The 18,958-nt window shown below is 42.7% G+C and overlaps 1 pseudogene; it reads right to left on the bottom strand.

Annotated features, from left to right (window-relative positions):
• Positions 1-3,064: 3,064 nt before the first annotated feature.
• LOC106823109 (microtubule-associated proteins 1A/1B light chain 3B pseudogene) lies at positions 3,065-18,950 on the bottom strand (annotated as a pseudogene).
• Positions 18,951-18,958: the final 8 nt, after the last annotated feature.

Raw genomic sequence — 18,958 nt, 5'->3', positions numbered from 1 at the left:
GGAGGAAGCATTGGTCATGTATTCTAGTTGGACTTGGAAAATGTTTAACCCTTGCCGTTAACATCTGGAAGAGCTCGTGTCTCCTCTTGCTGTGTTTTCTTCACAACTGACACGCACTTAGTGGGGAATTCTGATGGTGGTTCAACCTAACAGTGATGACAGAAATACTCTTAAAAATGCTGTAACTTTTCAGCCAACATCATACTCAATGGGCAAAAACTGAGCTCCATCCCCCCAAAACAGGAATGAGACAAGGATGCCCTCTATCACCACTCTTATTTAACGTAGTACTGGAGGTTTTGGCCAGAGCAATTAGGCAAGAAAAAGGAATCCAAATAGGGAGGGAAGAAGTGAAACTCTTACTGTTTGCAGATAACATGATCTTATATATAGAAAACCCTGAAGAATCCGTTGGAAAACTTTTAGAAGTAATCAACAACTACAGCAAAGTTGCAGGGTATAAAATCAATTTAAATAAATCAGTAGCATTTCTATACTCTAATAATGAACTAACAGAAAAAGAACTCAAGAACACAATACCATTCACAATCGCAACAAAAAGAATAAAATACCTCGGGGTGAATTTAACTAAGGAAGTGAAAGACCTATGCAACAAAAATTACAAGGCTTTTCTGAAAGAAATGGATGACGACATAAAGAGATGGAAAGACATTCCATGTACATGGATTGGAAGAATAAACATAGTTAAAATGTCCATTCTACCTAAAGCAATCTACAGATTCAACGCCATCCCAATCAGAATCCCAATGACATTCTCTACAGAAATAGAACAAAGAATCCTAAAATTCATATGGGGCAATAAAAGACCCCGAATTGCTAAAGCAATCCTGAGAAAAAAGAACACTGTTGGAGGCATCACAATCCCTGACTTCAAAACATATTACAAAGCTACAGTAATCAAAACAGCATGGTACTGGTACAAAAACAGGTGCACAGATCAATAGAACAGAATTGAAAGCCCAGAAATAAAACCACACATCTATGGACAGCTAATCTTCAACAAAGGAGCTGAGGGCATACAATGGAGAAAAGAAAGTCTTTTCAACAAATGGTGCTGGGAAAACTGGAAAGCCACATGTAAAAGAATGAAAATTGACCATTCTTTTTCACCATTCACCAAAATAAACTCAAAATGGATCAAAGACATAAAGCTGAGACCTGAAACCATAAGGCTTCTAGAAGAAAACGTAGGCAGTACACTCTTTGACATCAGTATTAAAAGGATCTTTTCGGACACCATGTCTTCTCAGACAAGGGAAACAATAGAAAGAATAAACAAATGGGACTTCATCAGACTAAAGAGCTTCTTCAAGGCAAAGGAAAACAAGATTGAAACAAAAAAACAACCCATTAACTGGGAATAAATATTTGCAAGTCATACATCTGACAAAGGCTTAATATCCATAATATATAAAGAACTCACAGAACTTAACAACAAAAAATCAAACAACCTGATCAAAAAATGGGCAGGAGACATGAACAGACATTTCTCCAAAGAAGATATACAGATGGCCAACAGGCACATGAAAAGATGTTCATCATCACTGATCATCAGGGAAATGCAAATCAAAATTACACTAAGATATCACCTTATACCCATTAGAATGGCAAAAATAACTAAAACAAATAGTAACAAATGTTGGAGAGGTTGTGGAGAAAAAGGAACCCTCACACACTGCTGGTGGGAATGCAAACTGGTGCAGCCACTATGGGAAACAGTATGGAGATGTCTCAAAAAATTAAAAATAGAACTACCATACGATCCAGCTATCCCACTACTGGGTATCTGTCCAAAGAACCTGAAATCAGCAATTCCAAAAGTCCCATGCACCTCTATGTTCATTGCAGCATTATTCACAATAGCCAAGATGTGGAAGCAACCTAAGTGCCCATCAACAGATGATTGGATAAAGAAGCTGTGGTATATATAAACAATGGAATACTACTCAGCCATAAAAAAGAACAAAATCATCCCATTTGCAACAACGTGGATGGACCTTGAGGGAATTACGTTAAGTGAAATAAGCCAGGTAGAGAAGGACAATCTCTGTATGACTCCACTCATATGAGGAATTTAAACATGTGGACAAAGAGAACAGATTAGTGGCTACCAGGGGAAAGGTGGGGTGGGGGGTGGGCACAAAGGGTGAAGGGGTGCACCTACAACACGACTGACAGACAATAATGTACAACTGAAATTTCACAAGATTGTAAACTATCATAAACTCAATAAAAAAAAATGCTGTAACTTTTCCATAACATATTTTAATCACACACTTAACATAAAACATGGATCGTCTACAGCTTTAAGCCAAATGGTGGAGGAAGTGCATCTGAACGGTAACACTTTTCGTTTCAATATTCTATAGTTCCTAGCACTGTCCTTAAGAATGAAACTGAGCCAACTGCTTGCTCATTTACCCAAGCAGGCTCTAGTATGAGCTCTTAAAAAACATCCAAAACAGAAGAAATATCACTCTTTTTCTCTGGGCTTTTTGAGAAACTAAATCAAAATTATAAATTATTCAAGGTTCCTACTGAGCAGTGGTGCTTCTCTGTGTGTAACTATCTAGGGAACAAATCAGAACTTACACTGCAAGAGCGTCAACGTAGGGTGTACTTATCAGGAATCAGGAACCTCAGACAGCAGTTCAGAGTTTTCTCATACACCCCCATTTGCCCTGCTTTTTGCCAATTATTATGGAAAGGCGTTTTGGGGGGCCATGCTTGACAACTTATGCTTGCAGATCCTCTTGAGGAGATTTCTCTAGTTGAGTAGAAACCCTTCCATAAAAAGTCGGCAGGTTCTGTGAACCTAGAGAGGAGACTTAATGTCTCTAAATGCTCAAATTGCAAGTTCCTACTGGAGAAAGAGCCTTAAAATAACTTGAAGGTCTATTTTATTGGCAACTCAGAATGCAAAGTATTTTATTTTTAAACTTCTAAATTTGAAAACAAGACAGCCTAGGTTAAATAATAGTTTTCCAAAGCTGAATGTGCTCATTTGCAGCTCAGTTTTTCTGCTTTAAGTACAAAAAAACAACTTCCTAAAACTCCTAGGCAGGAACACTACTGTTTTGATGATCTGTGATTAGATGAACTGATCCATCTCAGTTGGTAACATTCCTTTGTTTTTCCTTAGTAAGGGTTTAAAAAATTCTAGAACAGACACATTTTTCTATTCTTACACTGACAATTTCAGCCCAAATGTCTCCTGAGAGGCGTATACCATGGACAGGAATCCATCTTCATCCTTCTCACTTTCATATACTTCAGAAATCGGCGTGTACAGCTCACCATGCTGTATCCATTCACTAAGAGGAAGAAGGTTTGATTAGCCTTGAGCTGTAAGCGCCTTCTAATTATCTTGATGAGCTCACTCATGTTGACATGATCAGGTACAAGGAACTTGGTTTCATCCAGGACAGGAAGATGCTTCTCACCCTTGTATCGTTCTGTTATCACCGGGATTTTGGTTGGACGCTGCTCTGGGATAAGTCGGGCGTCTTCTCTTTGTTTGAAGGCGCGGGGCTGTTGAAGGTCTTCTCCGACCGCCGGGGGGCGCGGAGGGGGGCGGCGAGGCGGGGGTGCCGGCTGCTCCAGGCGGCGGCGGCTCCGACTGTGGCGACTGTGACTTCCCTTGTCGGGGAATTTCAGTAATGACAAAATGGTATTTTAATTCAGTGAGGAAGGTATGATTTATGTAATAAATGGCGCTGGCACAATGAGGCATCCACCAGAGAGAAAATAAGATTGGACTCCCAAACGCGCTACATTCAGAAATAAATTCTGGATGCATTAGAGTTTAAAGGTAAAAACAAAAAATTAAATTTTAAAATAATATTTTGAAGTTAACCCCATAATTTAAGATTTAGAAAGACCTTTTAAACAAGAGAAAAACTTGTAAGATCAAGGAAAAGTTAGGTTTATTTGACCTCATAAAAATCCATGTTTTATTATAGGGGAAAAGAGAACAAAGCCAAAAGATAGATTGGAAAAATGTTTGCAATGTATGACATTGAAAGGGGATTAATACCTTTATTATTGTATATTGCAGTATGCAATGAGAGTCTATAAATTAATTTAAAAAAAGAAAGACAACTCAACCATCTGCAGCAATGGGGATTACAGTTCATCCCATTAACTTCCTTCTTCCAAGTTTCCCCTCAGGAAAAGGGGCCTGTGACAACCACAGAAGAGGAGCTGTTCTCCGAGGATGTGTGGAGGAGTGGATCCCTCAGCAGGACAAGGGATGGACTATGTCAGCAAGGGGTGGGCTGTGTGCATGACTTCTTAGATTTACCTTCAAGAAGAGAACTGCTGTGAGGAGTGTAGGTAGCTAACATCTTCCAAATGCTATACTGTTGGGATTTGCCATGGCATCCGTGTCAAGACACGCTCTCCCTGGATGAAGTCCACCCAGTAGCCTTACTAGAGCTGGGCTGATTCTGTCTCATGTGGGCTTCCTCTAAGGGGAAATCAGCCTGGCCAAGGCTTTCTCAGAGCTGCTCTGCACTCTGAGGCTCTCCTTGCCTAGTCCTCCTTTCACAAGTGTCTGTCCTGCATCATGATCTGAAGATTCTCCCTGTCTCCTTCCGCTTCCTCTCATCTTTGTCTTTGACAGGCATTTCCCCCTTGGATTGCTGATTCCGTCCTTGGCTTTCTCACTTGTGACAGGACTCAAATTTATACAGCTTCTAAGTTTTGGGGTGATTCATTATGCAGCAATAGATAATGAAACCGTTTCGTATGAGTGCTGCCATAAAAAAAAAGCCTAAAATATGTGGCACTGGCTTTGGAACTGCATGGCAGAGAGGCTGAAGGATCTCTTAGAAAAAGGGCCTCAGTGAGAGTGTTAAATGAAACCTCAAGGGCCTGGAGGAGGTAGTCGGTGGGATCACAAAGGAAAGTGAGGAAAATGTCATAGGGCTGAAGGAAGGGCAATCATTTCCCAGAAAGTTCGGCAACACTGTTTTCATGTGAGGTAATATGGAGAAGAAGAAATGTCCCTAATGAGCTCAATTATCCAGCCAAGGAGATTTGTGGGCAGAATACTCAGAGTGCTCCCTGCTTTCTCAGGCAGCTGCCTATGATAAATGGCATGCTGCTCATGGTAAAATGTGAGAGGAGAGAGAGAAACTGAAAATAAACTTAAATATAAAGGAGACCACATATTGTATGATTCCATTGATAAGAAACGCCCGAATAGGCAAATCGATAGAGACAGAAAGTAGATTAGTGGTTGCCTATGGCTGGGCAGTGAGGTTTGGGGGGAAATGGGGAGTGACTGCTAATGGCTACCAGGTTCCTTTTTGGGGTAATGAAAATGTTCTAACATTGATTGTGGTAATGGTCGTATAAGTCTGTGAATATACTAAAAATTATTGAGTTGTATGTTTTAAGTGGGTGAATTGTATGTGACATAAATTTATTGAATATCTCAATAAATTCTACATATCTATCTAGGACCAGGACTCGCTGTACTTGAATATAAAACTGGTTTTCATCGTCACCTTCTCCAAATGGTAAATGATTCTAAAATTAAGAAATGGCTCTTGGCAAAAATAAAATCCAAGACACTGTCAAGAAAACATTATCCAAAAATGAAGTTAAGAGTTAAGACTTCAAAAAGATCAAAGGAGTTGCCTCATAAAAACTGTCAGATAGAAAAAAGTCTCCCTGAAGATCTTTTTCTCTTTTTTTTGAGGAAGATTAGCCCTAAGCTAACATCTACCACCAATCCTCTTTTTGCTAAGGAAGACAGGCCGTGAGCTAACACCTATACCCATCTTCCTCTGTTTTATATGTGGAATGCCTGCCTCAGCCTGACTTGATAAGCGGTGCGTAGGTCCACACCCAGGATTCGAACTGGCGAACCCTGGGCCACTGAAGCGGTGCACGTGAACTCAACCACTGTGCCACCAGGTTGGCCCCTCTCCAAAGATCTTAAAGATGTTATTTCACAGCAGTCTCTCAGGAGCCCAAGGTAGAGAAGAGCTTATCTCAAAGAGAGTTGCTGGAGTGGCTTTTGTTAAAATGAAAAGAGTCCTTTGCACCCCTTCCCTTTCACAGGCAGGAAACAGGCTGAGAAGGCTACTCAATTTCAAACTCAATTTTCTTATGGAAAAAAAAGGATGATTCAGAGGGAAGAACCAAGAACCCAGACCCTGGAGCCAAAAATCACAGTGAGCAATAATGACTCTCAGGCAACTGGACTAAGCCCTAACCAACATATACTGTTTGTATTTCAGAACTGGCTCTGTGGTATGCCTCTCGCTCTCCCTCTTTTTGAAGGGCAATGACTACAGAGGTTACCCTATGCTTTTCCCGCCATTGTATGTATGATGTGTGTAGGGGAGAAATAACTTGCCTCTTTAGTTCACTGATCCGCTATGTAGGGAAGGGGTGTGAGGGAGAGACCAATTAGGAAATAAATTAAGAGGCTCTTAAAATAGTCCAGGTAGGAGACAGTGGTGGTTTGGAGTAGGTAGTAGTAGAGATAGTAATAAGTGGTGAGATTCAGAATATATTTTGAGGGGGCTGGCCGGTGGCATAGTGGTTAAGTTCATGCCCTCTGCTTTTGTGTCCCAGGGTTCACAGGTTCGAATCCCGGGTGTGGACCTACACACCACATGTCAAGCCATGCTGTGGTGGCATCCCACATACAAAACAGAGGAAGATTGGTTCAGATGTTAGCTCAGGGCCAATCTTCCTCACCAAAAAAGAAATATATATATATATATATATTTTTTTTTGAAATTATAACTGACAGGCTTTATTGACCTATTAGAAGTAGGACATGAGAGAGAGTTAAATATGACTCCACAATCTTTACCTAGAAAAACTGTGTGAATGAACGAATAAATGTCCCCTTCCAACCACTTTTGTCTGTCTCCTTTCAGAGCAGAATTTTCAAGAGCGACCTACACTGCTGTCTCCACTTTCTCACCTCTCAGTTCTCATCCCACTCCTAGCTCATCTCTGCCTACTACCATTCTGCAAAATTGCTGTTGATGATACCACCAATGGCCACCGTATGTCTAAATCCAATGGACCCTTTGGCATCTTCTTTTATTTGATCACTCTGTTGCATTTAGTGTGGGTATCTACTGCTTTTTGGAAACGTTTTCTTCCTTTGGCTTTCTTGAACCATGTGTTTTTCTCATTTCCTGCTACCTCTCTGGTTGTTCCTTCTGAATCTCCTTTTCTGGCTTCTCTTCTAACTCACTATTAATGTACCTCCTCAGTAGCTCTGGTTGACCCTTTTCTTGTCTCACTCTATACTTCTTCAATCCTAGGACTCCTAAATTCATACCTCCTGGCCAGATTTTTTTTTTTGATGATGATTATAAAAATTTCGGTTTTATTGTTTTTGCTAAACAATACTAAAAAAATTTCATTTTGAGGGCAAGGCTTGAATTATTTAATTTTCATCCATTTATTTAACTTTAAAAAAAAAAAGGAAGGGGAAAGAGATCATGGTCAAAAAATAGTAGTTAACCTCCGCCCTACCCCCAAAGCTCTACCCAGTCACATGAGCATCACCCACGTGCCACTTGGTGCCTGATATTCAGATAGTGGCACACTCTGCCCCACTCGGCCACCCTGAAGGCACAGGGGCAACAGGTGCCAGTTTTAGCTCTCAGCAGGTTAGTCAAACCAGACAAACTGGCGGGCTAAAGTCTAGAAATTCTTTCCAGGTTTTCTGCCCATTGGCTGAGCACATACAAACTGTCATAAGCTTGTAATATTTAAGGGCGGGGCTGGGGAAGGACATAAGAGCATGAGGTTGGCAGGAAACTATAGGTCACCAAGCTTTCTCCTGGGCTAGTGGCTCTGGATACAGACTTAAAGAGAGGTGGGATAGGTGGACTCAGGTTTCTTACGAGAGAAAGTCATCCCTCAAGGAGGAGGTGAGACGTGCCACGCAAATTCCTTCTTCCCGCAGAGGGCACAGAAGAAAGGGCAGCTGCTCTCCCGTCTAGGAGACAGGAGATGGTGAGGAGGTTCTTCTAGACCATGAAGTAAGACAAAAGGAGAAGGAGAATCCTGAGGTTTTGGCCAAACGTGAGACTGGTACACACACCATTAAAGACTAAAAAGCCATCAGGAACCCTCAAAGCTGAATCTCATCTGCATACACTGGATCTATGAAATGCTGCAGAAGATTCTTGCTGTGAACTAAGTCAAGTCACTTGCCTGGCTATGGGTGGTGGGGAGGGACAATATATTTTTATTGTCAGAGGAATGAGGTGGGAAGAGTGACCTGGCCAGATTTGTCTTCTAAGCTCCAGTTCTTTTTTTGGTTTGTTTGTTTGTTTGTTTTGAGGAATATTAGCCCTGAGCTAACATCTGCCGCCAATCTTCCTCTCTTTGCTGAGGAAGACTGGCCCTGAGCTAACATCTGTGTCCATCTTCCTCTACTTTATATGTGGGGCGCCTGCCACAGCATGGCTTGACAAGTGGTGTGTAGTTCCAGGCCAGGGATCTGAACCAGCAAACCTCAGGCCACCGAAGCAGAACGTGTGAACTTTACTGCTGCGCCACTGGGCCAGCCGCTAAGCTCCAGTTCTCTATGTCTACTTGCATATTCAGGAAATACCATAGACATCTCAAACTGAACATGTCCAAAACAGAACTCATCACCTTTCCCCATCAAACTTGTTCTTCCTCCAATGTTCCCAGTGTCTATAAGGAAAAACCATCTACCCAGCTGCTCCAGCCAGAAAATTAATAGTCTACTTGGCTACTCACCCAAAATCACATGCCCCCATAGACAGTCAATCACTAGCTCCTGTAATTTCCACCTCTTAAGATCACTCACTCCCCAACCTCCCCACTTCTTTTCATCTACTGCTGCCCCTGTAGTCCAAGCCATCATTATCCCTTGCCTGGATTTCCCAATCACCTCTCTGCCTCAATCTTGCTGGCCACCTTGCATCCACTTTGGCCCTCCATGCTATGACTAGCATGTTCTTGTTCAAACACAAATAGGACCATGCATTTCCTCAGTTTAAAGTCTTTCAATGATCTCTATACCCTTGGAATTTATTACAAAATCCTTAATATAGCTCATAAAACTTTGCATGATCTGGACCCTGCTGTCTCTTTCACCTCAATCGCTTTAATTTCTGTGGCCAGTCATACCGATCTTTTCTCACTCCCTTGAACCTGCCAAGATTCTCTCACCTTTGGGCCTTTACACTTTTTCACTGCTCAAAGAGTTCTTCTCCATTCTCTTTGTCTGGCTAACTCTTACTCACCCTTCAAGTCTCAGAGTAAATAACATTTCCTCAGGCCCTAATCACCCCATATTAAGTCAGCTCACTCTGTTGTGTGTTTCCTTAACCTCTTGAACTTCTGTTTGGCAATATTTTGCTTGTGCTTCTTGTAATTATTTAGTGGAATATCTGTTTCATGTCTGTCTTCCCCACTAGACTGGTAGCTCCAGGATGACAGACTATGCCTATTTTATCCACCTTTGTATCCACAATGCCTAGTAGTGCCTGGCATGTCATTAGATGCTCATTAGGTATGTCTGTACTGGCTGACAATCAGGGAAGTCCCAAGTAGCACTGGCCTTTGGGCAAAGGCTAGGAATTTCTGAGGTTACCACCCTCCACTCCCGTTCTTCCCTGAAGGGAAGTTGTAAGGGCCAGGGGAAATGAAAGTACTTTATGACTTCATGCACTGCCTAGTACAATATGAAAGAAAATTCATCACAATTTTACTTATTAGAGGGAAAAGTTAGAAAAAACCCAACAGCCCCTAAATGTCCAATGATCTGGGAATGGCTTCATACATTACACCAGTGGTTTAAAAGTATTATCTATGGGGCCGTTCCCGTGGCCAAGTGCTTAAGTTCGTGAGCTCTGCTTTGGTGGCCCAGGTTTTTGCTGGTTCGAATCCTGAGCGTGGACATGGTGCCACTCATCAAGCCACACTGAGGCGGCGTCCCACATGCCACAATTAGAAGGACCCACAACTAAAAATACACAACTATGTACTGGGGGGCTTTGGGGAAAAAAAGGAAAAATAAAGTCTTAAAAGTATTGTTTAATACATCTATCTAATCCTTATTTTTCATATAGAACCTGGCATGGGGCCCCAGTATGTTAAACACATTAAAATGGAGCTACTCTAGTTGAACGGAGGATGGGACAGAGCTTAATCTCTTGGGCCTCCCCAGCTCTCCCTTTCTCTTCCCCTCCCCCATTTTTCTGTCCCTCCTCCCCCAAGTTTTGAAGGCTCTCTGGTTCCTGGCTCTATTCTGTCTTTTAAAACCAAGGCATTGTTTCTGTTTAAATTTCCATGAGGCACTCCCAAATGCTTTGCTGTGTTGCTGTTAAGTTGGCTCAAGTTGGTTTTCAGTTACTTGTAATTAAACAAAAACAAAAAACCTTAAATAATACTGTTGCAGCTTGAGATTCACTTATGCAATGGAAAGAGAATTGGGCTTGGAGTCAGAAAACTGGTTTCAAATCTAGGTCCTGACTTTTGGCAATTTAACCACTTGAACTTGGTTTTCTCATCTGCAAAGGGGATTACACTTAACTTTTGGGAATAGTTTTTAAAAATACTAACATATTAAAAGATCCGATATTGAGCAGCCTCTCAACAAATGTTAAATAAATAAGATTAAAATCTTATTATAAGTCATTCCTACCCCTCCACCAATTTGGACCCAGTAACTGGATTCAACGCGGCCAAAATTGGCAAGACTGCCATCTTGTGGCGATTTTCTGACACTGTCCAATGTCATTTAGCACAGTCGAAGCAAGATGTTCAAGAACCTAAAGTTACCTAAAAGGATGGCAGACACACCAGAGAGACACTGGAATGAAGATAATAACTAAAGACATGAGACAAAGGTAATTCATCACTGGAAAGAGCAAGGAATAAAGAACCTAAGGCTGAACTTTTAGGAACTGTCACATGCAGCAGAGAAGACTGGGAAAGGGACAGAAAGATAAGACTGATGAAGGAGGAGGAGAAGTGAACCAGTATAATTCAGTATGACACTCAAATCAAGGTTGACATATATCTTTGTGTTGACAGTTAACCTGATCCTATATTTTTTTTCAAGACTTCAAAAGTCATTAACAAAAGCCAGGTAGTACCATAATCCTTATGATACCATTGCTCCAGGCCATTCAAATGCCACCTTTGCCTCTTAAGTTGATGCTTCACCTTCCTTCTACACCTTATTACAATATACCACTGGTAAGAATTTTACTAATAATGGGGCTACTGTATGTCAAGGGTTATCACCACTCCACTTACCAGCAGGAATGGGGTGCGCATTAGGTTCAGATCCAGTTCTAGAATCCCATCCTGAGAACCTGCTTTCTAGGGTCACTTCTACTAGCAACTCTTTTAGACTTAATTTCTCCCAGAAGCAGAGCCTGAGACAAGGACTTGCAAACAGGTAGTTTATTTTCAGAAGTGATTCCGAGGAACAGGAGTTAGAGACTAGGAAGAGTGAAACAGGCAAACCAGGAAAACCAATTCAAGGATGAGTGATCCAGAAGGTCACTGCTTTGGGCATGTGGGGCTCAGTTCCCCCGGACATGCTCTGAGGTAGTACAGAATGTGCTTCTTAATTGTCCAATCAAGGGAAGGAAGAAGGGAGTATTTACTCACCAGCTCGTGCTCCTCATTGGTCAAGGGTTTCCCAGTTGCTAGTTAACTCCCTCACACTCTCAAGTTGGCGCTTTCAGGTTGACTCAGGAGTCAAATGGCTGTGCAAGTTCCTACAGGCATCCTGTGATCCATGAGAGAAGCCCTGGGACGGAAAGCAAGACACTTGGAGAAGGCAGTTGAAGCTTTGGACTGTCAGGTCACACCTGCATGCACCTGGTAGCCAGAGAAAAGGCTGGAGTAGAAAGGTAGGCTGACAGTCACAAAAAGTGCCCATACATGGCCAACAGTGAGAAAACACCTTGCCAGATTGAAATTCTCTCTTTTTTTTTTTTTTAAAGATTTTATTTTTCCTTTTTCTCCCCAAAGCCCCCTGGTACATAGTTGTATATTTTTAGTTGTGAGTCCTTCTAGTTGTGGCATGTGGGATGCTGCCTCAGCATGGCCTGATGAGTGGTGCCATGTCCGTGCCCAGGATCTGAACCGGCCAAACCCTGGGCCAGCGAAACGGAGAGTACAAACTTAACCACTCGGCAACCAGGCTGGCCCCTGAATTTCTATTTTATAGGATTCATCATAAGTTCTGAACCAGCAACCAATGTATGGTAGTCTTTCACGAATAGCCAAAATAGATGGATCCCAGAAGAAAAGGGTAAATGTGGAGTGGCAATTCTATTATACCTAATTCAATACTTTTAAATGTTTATCTTTATATCTCTGTGATTCTGAGCATGGCTATTCACAAATTTTATTACCAAGGGAGGAATGCTTCCACCAGAGGACATGAAAATAGTTCCATTGGACTGGAAACTAAGGCCGCCATTTGCCAATTTGGGCTTGTCATGCCTGTAGGTGAGCAGGAAAGAAAAAAAAGATTAATTCACTGGTGTGCCAGAGCCAGCTCACACAGGCTTACAGGAGTCGATTGTGTGCATATATTAGTTTCCTACTGTTGCTGTAACAAATTTAGTGCTTAAAACAACACAAATTTATTATCTTATGGTTCTGCAGTTCAGAAATCTGAAATGAGTCTCACAGGGCTAAAACCAAGGTGTCAGCACAGCTGTGTTCCTTTTAGAGGCTCTAGGGGGAATCTGTTCCTTGCCTTTTCCAGCTTCTAGAGGCTGCCCACATTCTTTGATCACATCACTAAGACTTCTGCTTTCATTGTCACGTCTTTTTCTGACTGACTCTCCTGCTTCCTTCTTTCCCTTATAAGGGTCCATGTGATTGCATTGGGCCTATCTGGATAATCCAGCATAATCTCTCAATCTCAAAATCCTTAATTTCATCACATCGACAAAATCCCTTTTGCCATCTAAGATAGCATACTCACAGGTTCCAGAGATCAGGATGTGGACATCTTTGCAGAGCCATTGTTCCACACACCACAGTGCATTTTTCTCAACTCCACGTTCATTGACATAAAATTGGTAGCTTAAAACTAGCCATAGTGGGGATATTTACACTATGGAAACTGTCAAATGCTACAGATCAGGAATTTTGCCCCTGGAGAGGCTATTGGTAAACTTTACCTGAATATCTCTGATTAGGACGGCTGGCTAGGGTGAATGAGCCTATTATCAAGGCAAAAGAGAATTGTCACAATACAATAGAGGGAGGGAGAATTATAATTCAGAGGTTACCTGGGGTACTTCCTAGTTCTGCCATGTTTAGTGCAGAAAATTATGGGATTATAGAGGCAGGACCACCAAGGTCTGCAATCCCTCAAGAAAGGTTTGGGTCATCTACAGAAAATTCATTTATAGCCTCAACTATGTGCTTAAGTTCTAGTTAATGCAGTATAAGTGGAAGTGACATATGCCACTTCTGGATCAGGGCCTTTAAGACAGTGGCATGCCTCCTTCATGCCCTCTTTCTCTTTCCCATCACCATGACTCTGATGAAGTGGAATTGGTACTGGATATGTGAAGTCAAAACCATCAACTAAGGCCCTGTGATCAGTTACAGAAAGGTTTTTTTGCCATTACAGTTCAATAATTACATAGTGTATCTACTGTTCTTCTCTTTTCCTTTCCCTTACCCCAACCAATATATACAGGGTGTGGTATGTTGTGGTGGTTGCCTAGTTCAGTCCAAAGGTTGAAGAACATTGAGGCGGGATCATTATGGAACTGGAAGAAGAAGGAACATTAGTCAGAGATGCTGGACTCGGAGCTGGAGGAAGTAACTGATGAGACTTTGGTTGATTCCTTTTTTGGGGTGAGGGGGTGAGTGTAGTGATGAAATTTAGGTTATAAAAGAGAGTGTTGTTTTAGTTAAGCATTTTGTTTCATTTCATTTTTGGAAGTGTAAATATAGAAAGAACGGTATATGCTGATGTTGGCCAGTCCCAGGGGTTTATCATCATGGACATCTATCCTTATTGAACACTCAGCATCTGCAACCCTTTCATATATTTGGGCAATAGCCCAAACAAAGAGAGAGTGCTACCTTATACCATCAAAGTAACAATGCTCACTGTCACATTCCTAGTGTCGTAGACCCAGCCAATCCCATTCTCTTTCGTTTGGGTTCCCTGAGACAAGTGAGTTGAGGAAGGGAGAAAAGCCAATAAAGGTTCATTAATGAGTGGGTTACTGCTGTGGGTAACCAGGGCTTGGTCCCTCTGGGGATCCTCAGAAAAACTGGGAAATGCGCACCTTGGAAGTATTCCTCTGAGGGACAAGGAAGCTGAAATATTTGTTGACTGCCGGTTCTGGCTACGAGAAAGAAGGCAGAGTGGGTTTTGCAGAGTTCCTTAGAAAATCTTAGCTTTCCACTTTCAGACGCTGCACCTTCCCCTTCCTCTTTCCTCTTTCCTTAAACACAATGTGTTGGCTTGGGCTACAGCAGCCACGCTGCAACATAAGGGTAAGTCAAACTGAATCACAGAGACATCAGCTTTAACATTGCTGAGCCAGTAAAACTGTCTACCTACATCCTTCTTGTATGTGAGAAAAATATACTTTTTTTTATGTTGCCACAGTCAAGTTTTCTGTTATCTGGAGCCAAAAGCATTCATATTCCTAACTGATTTATCTAGTCTTACTTGCAGCTGTCGATGAAAATAATCCATAACCAATCTATAAATGAAAATTTGGGAGAGTTTATTCTGAGCTAAAATGTGAGGACCATGGCCCGGGGCCTTTCTTCCCAAAGAAAGAAAGGGCACCAAAGAAGTGGGGTGCGCAGAGTGGTTATATACCCCCAGAGAGGATGTTTCACATATGATTGAAATGTCCCTTTTACAATAGTCTCGAGACTGCTCTGTCGGCACAGCAATTGATGGAAACAGCAGGTAGGTCTGCTGTCTCGGTGGACACAGCAGGGTGGCAGGTCTGTTGTCTTGAGCTGGGTGGTCAAAGGTGAGCGCAGCAGTTCCTAGCCTCAGGAAAGAGGTGCTTATCCTTAAGGAAATGCCAATGTGGCGGAAGTTACACCTTTATCTTAAGAGCATTTGTTCTTGCCATAGGAAATGTTTAAAGCAGATATACAATGCATGCCCACTGGCCACGTCAGGCCCTTTTGGAAAAACAAAGTTAGGCTAAATTAGGTTTACACCAAATGGCTTCCTCACATACTCCAATATATCCTATTGCTTGCCATTTCTCTTTGTCACAGGCAAGGGCACAGGCCCAGACTTTGAATCAAAAGTTAATGATACCAAGAAGCAGACACTGTGGGGAACCTTTCTAGTGATGGGGCAGTAGTGGCAGTGGTTCTGGTGGCATCATCCAGTGTGTTGACATTTCAGACCTTATTTTTCTTTCTGGTGGCCTTCACCAGGGACACAGACAATACGCTCTTTGTATTGAATAATAATTCTTACTATTCATTGAGTATTTACTGTGAGCCAAGTGTTTTACAAATTTTCTCTCCTAATCTTCATATCAACCATTCAAGATAGGTCTTAATATCCTTCTCTGAGGTTCACTGACTTAACCAAGATAACACAGTCAGTAAGTGGCAGAGTTGGGATTCAGCTTCAGGTCAGAGGGACAGATCTTAACCACTACATTATATTGCCAATATTTCTTTTGCCAACTTGTAACTTTTGGACTGAGACCCTAACTCACAGCCTGGGGCCCTATCCTAGGAGGGGAAGAAAGATGGGCTCATGTGGATTGTTGAGCTCACATGATTGTTGATCTGTCATCAGCCCCTTCTGTCAGGGGAACACAGGATCTGCCCAAATGCAGACAGGCTCTGAGCCCGGCTGCACAGATGCAGGCGATCCTCTGAGCCAGGCTGGGAAACGCTCCAGATGAACCACCAGCCTTCTGTGTCTGCAACTCTTGAGAGATAAGGAAGAATCTTGGGTGGTACCCTCAAAGACAAAGTGATTCTGCAGGTTTAGAATGTGATGAAATCCAGGCAAAATAAGAAAGTGACAAAATACACGTAAAGGGGCATGCATGAGAATTAAAATCAACTCTCTGTTGGCAATCTTGCTTGCAAAGTGAGTAACTGCTTTCCTTTCTCTCTTTCTGTTCCTAGGCTGGATTTTGAAGTCTAAGGGTCAAAACCCCGATCCAGTCTACCTCCCACCTTCCACTCACCCATGCTCTAAGTCTCAGAGCCACCTGGGCCCCTCTCATCCTTTTCATTTAGTCAAATTTTACCATAAATATCTATTGAGCAACAATTTTGAGTCAGAGAGGCAAAGACTCTAACTGCAAGGTACTTACAGAGAAAGAAAACATTAAAAGATAATTGCACAAATAATTATTTAACTAGGATTGTGATACCTACCAGGAAGGACAAGTAGTATTCAATGGGAGTGTATCCCCTGGGAACTAGATCTAGTGTGAAGGTTCATATTCAAATCATTGCTTTTCTCTGTCTTCCTTCTTGTCATCATTATCCTATCTCCTTTAAAAGAATGGTATCTTCTGAATTGCCCACTCTGCTGCATCTCCATATCACAGTCCTAATTCAGACCCTTGCTGCATCTTTGAATCTGGTTTCTCGCAAGTCTCCGTGTCTCTTTTTCTTTGCCTACTCAAGCCTATAGCCTACACTGCAGCTAGAGTTCTCTCTCTAAAATGCAATCTGACCAGCTCCTCCTTGCTTTCACATTAAGGTTTTACCTCTCTTGCCTGGCAAAACTTGCTCAACCACTTTTGTTTTCTTTTTCAGCCTTATCTCCTATTCCTCTCCTACAGGAAGCTCTCGGCCTCTCACCTCAGCCAGTCACAGACTCCCATCTCCAGACTGTTTACACGTGTCTGCTCTGCAATGTTCCACCCATCCATCTCAGCCTGGGAAATGACTATTCTGAATTCAAGGCACTCACTGGACATGTGCTTGATGAGAGCCCACCACGGATGAGGCACTAAGTAAGATCAGGGAGGAGGAAAAAGCTGGAAGCCAGTAGGCAGCACGTCTTCCGATGACCTCTCCAGATGGCAATACCTGTTTCCACAACAGATTGTAAGCTCTATGAGGGTTTACAGTGACAGGGTTTGACTTGTCCACTGCTATGCCCCTAGTTGTACATGGTACAAAGTAGCATGGTGCCCAGCACAGAGAAAGAACTCAATAATTTTTTTCAGTGTATCAATAAATGAATGAAATAAAAGTGACAGACACTGCTCTCAAACTGCCTCCCACTAGTGTTATAAGTACATGTTTAGACTCCTTAAAAGATCCGAAGTTCCTTAGGGACACGGATTGTGACTTATTCATGTGTGCACTTTTCACAAAGAATTGCTTTAGAGAATGGTTTCACAAAGCTTATTGCTTCTGCTTCTCATTATAACTCCATGAATTATTATCCCCATTTTATAGATGGGGAAACTTTTTTCCTTTTCTTTCTTGTTTCATCCTCTCTCTCCTGTTTCTCTAGAATGCATGTATGGTCTAGATATTTCCTGTCTCTAATCCAGAAAGAGATTTAGAAGGGCTAAATGTACAGCTGATTACAGTGAGGGCCAGGGAGGCTATTTGCCCTGGGTTTCACATACCTGAAGCACTTAAATATAACCTTTTGATGTTATATCTGAAAAAAGTTAAAGTTTGTGTGATAGTGTTTTTGTTCAATGTAAATATTTAAAACAAACTACAATTTTTGTACCATATTTTGTCATGTGGTCATTTTTCTTTTAAAGATTTTATTTTTTCCTTTTTCTCCCCAAAGCCCCCCCGTACATAGTTGCATATTCTTCGTTGTGGGTCCTTCTAGTTGTGGCATGTGGGACGCCGCCTCAGCGTGGTTTGATGAGCAGTGCCATGTCCGCGCCCAGGATTCGAACCAACGAAACACTGGCCGCCTGCAGCGGAGCGCGCGAACTTAACCACTCGGCCACGGGGCCAGCCCCGGTCATTTTTCTTTTAAACATACTGGGAGTCATAGAATTGAAAAGAGCCCAGGTTCAGAGGAGTCAGGTAACTTGACCAAAGTCTAACCCCTATAAAGCACCTAAGCCAGGATGTCTCCCCATCCAGAGGCATCACTGCCTCAAGCGATTCCAGAATAGTCTATCATAGAGGTTAAGCTCACGGGATTTAGAGTGAGACAGAAGTGTTCCTTTCAAAGTTCCACCTCTTACTTTGTGACCTTGGCAAGTAATTCAGCTTCCCCTTTTGAAAACTGGAGGCCATAATGGTACCTACCACAGAGAGTTCCTATTAAGATTAAATAAAATTGCACTTGAAGCATTCAGTACAGGCCTGGCATGCAGTCAGCGCGCAGTAAATAGTAGCTCTTATTATAAGAGCTGTATTTGTTGAATGAGTGACTCTGGTATATAACGCCTGCATTCAACTTGAAGCTTGAAGCTGTCCCAGTCGTTCAGCTGCAGGGGTGGGAGCTGTAGCACTCGCCAATTTTTTCTGGAAATAAATCTTTGTGGGAGGATAATTACGGGTTGGAAAGCGTGAGCCTTGTGGGAACAAAGCTCTGATTCCCAGGCCCGAGGAGCACGGAAGCGAAGTCTCCCCTGCGGGCTGCAGCCACCGTGAAGACCCTCCCTCGGACTGAGCTGCGGCCGGCCGAACACGCCCAGCTCGGGGCGAGGCTGCTTCCAAAGGCAGGTTTTAGCGGAGTGGAGCAGCATCTCCCCTAATTCTGCTCATCTTATTCTCGGGGACCACACCCTGCGCGCCCGGAAGAAGGACTCCAAGACCGTGGGGCGGCGGCTTCCGCGCGGCCCCAGACCTGACCATCTATGGTCACAAAGCGCACCGAACAAACAGGAAGTGGGGCGAGCTCCCACCTTCCCAGTGGAGCGAGCCGGGCGGCGGCGGGCACGCCCAGAAACCCCAGACTGGGCCCAGGCGGCCATACCGACCC

This window comes from Equus asinus, chromosome 5 (assembly GCF_041296235.1).
Source record: "Equus asinus isolate D_3611 breed Donkey chromosome 5, EquAss-T2T_v2, whole genome shotgun sequence".
NCBI lineage: Eukaryota > Metazoa > Chordata > Mammalia > Perissodactyla > Equidae > Equus > Equus asinus.
The sequence above is the reverse complement of the archived record's forward strand: the minus strand, read 5'-3'. Positions and strand labels throughout refer to the sequence as shown.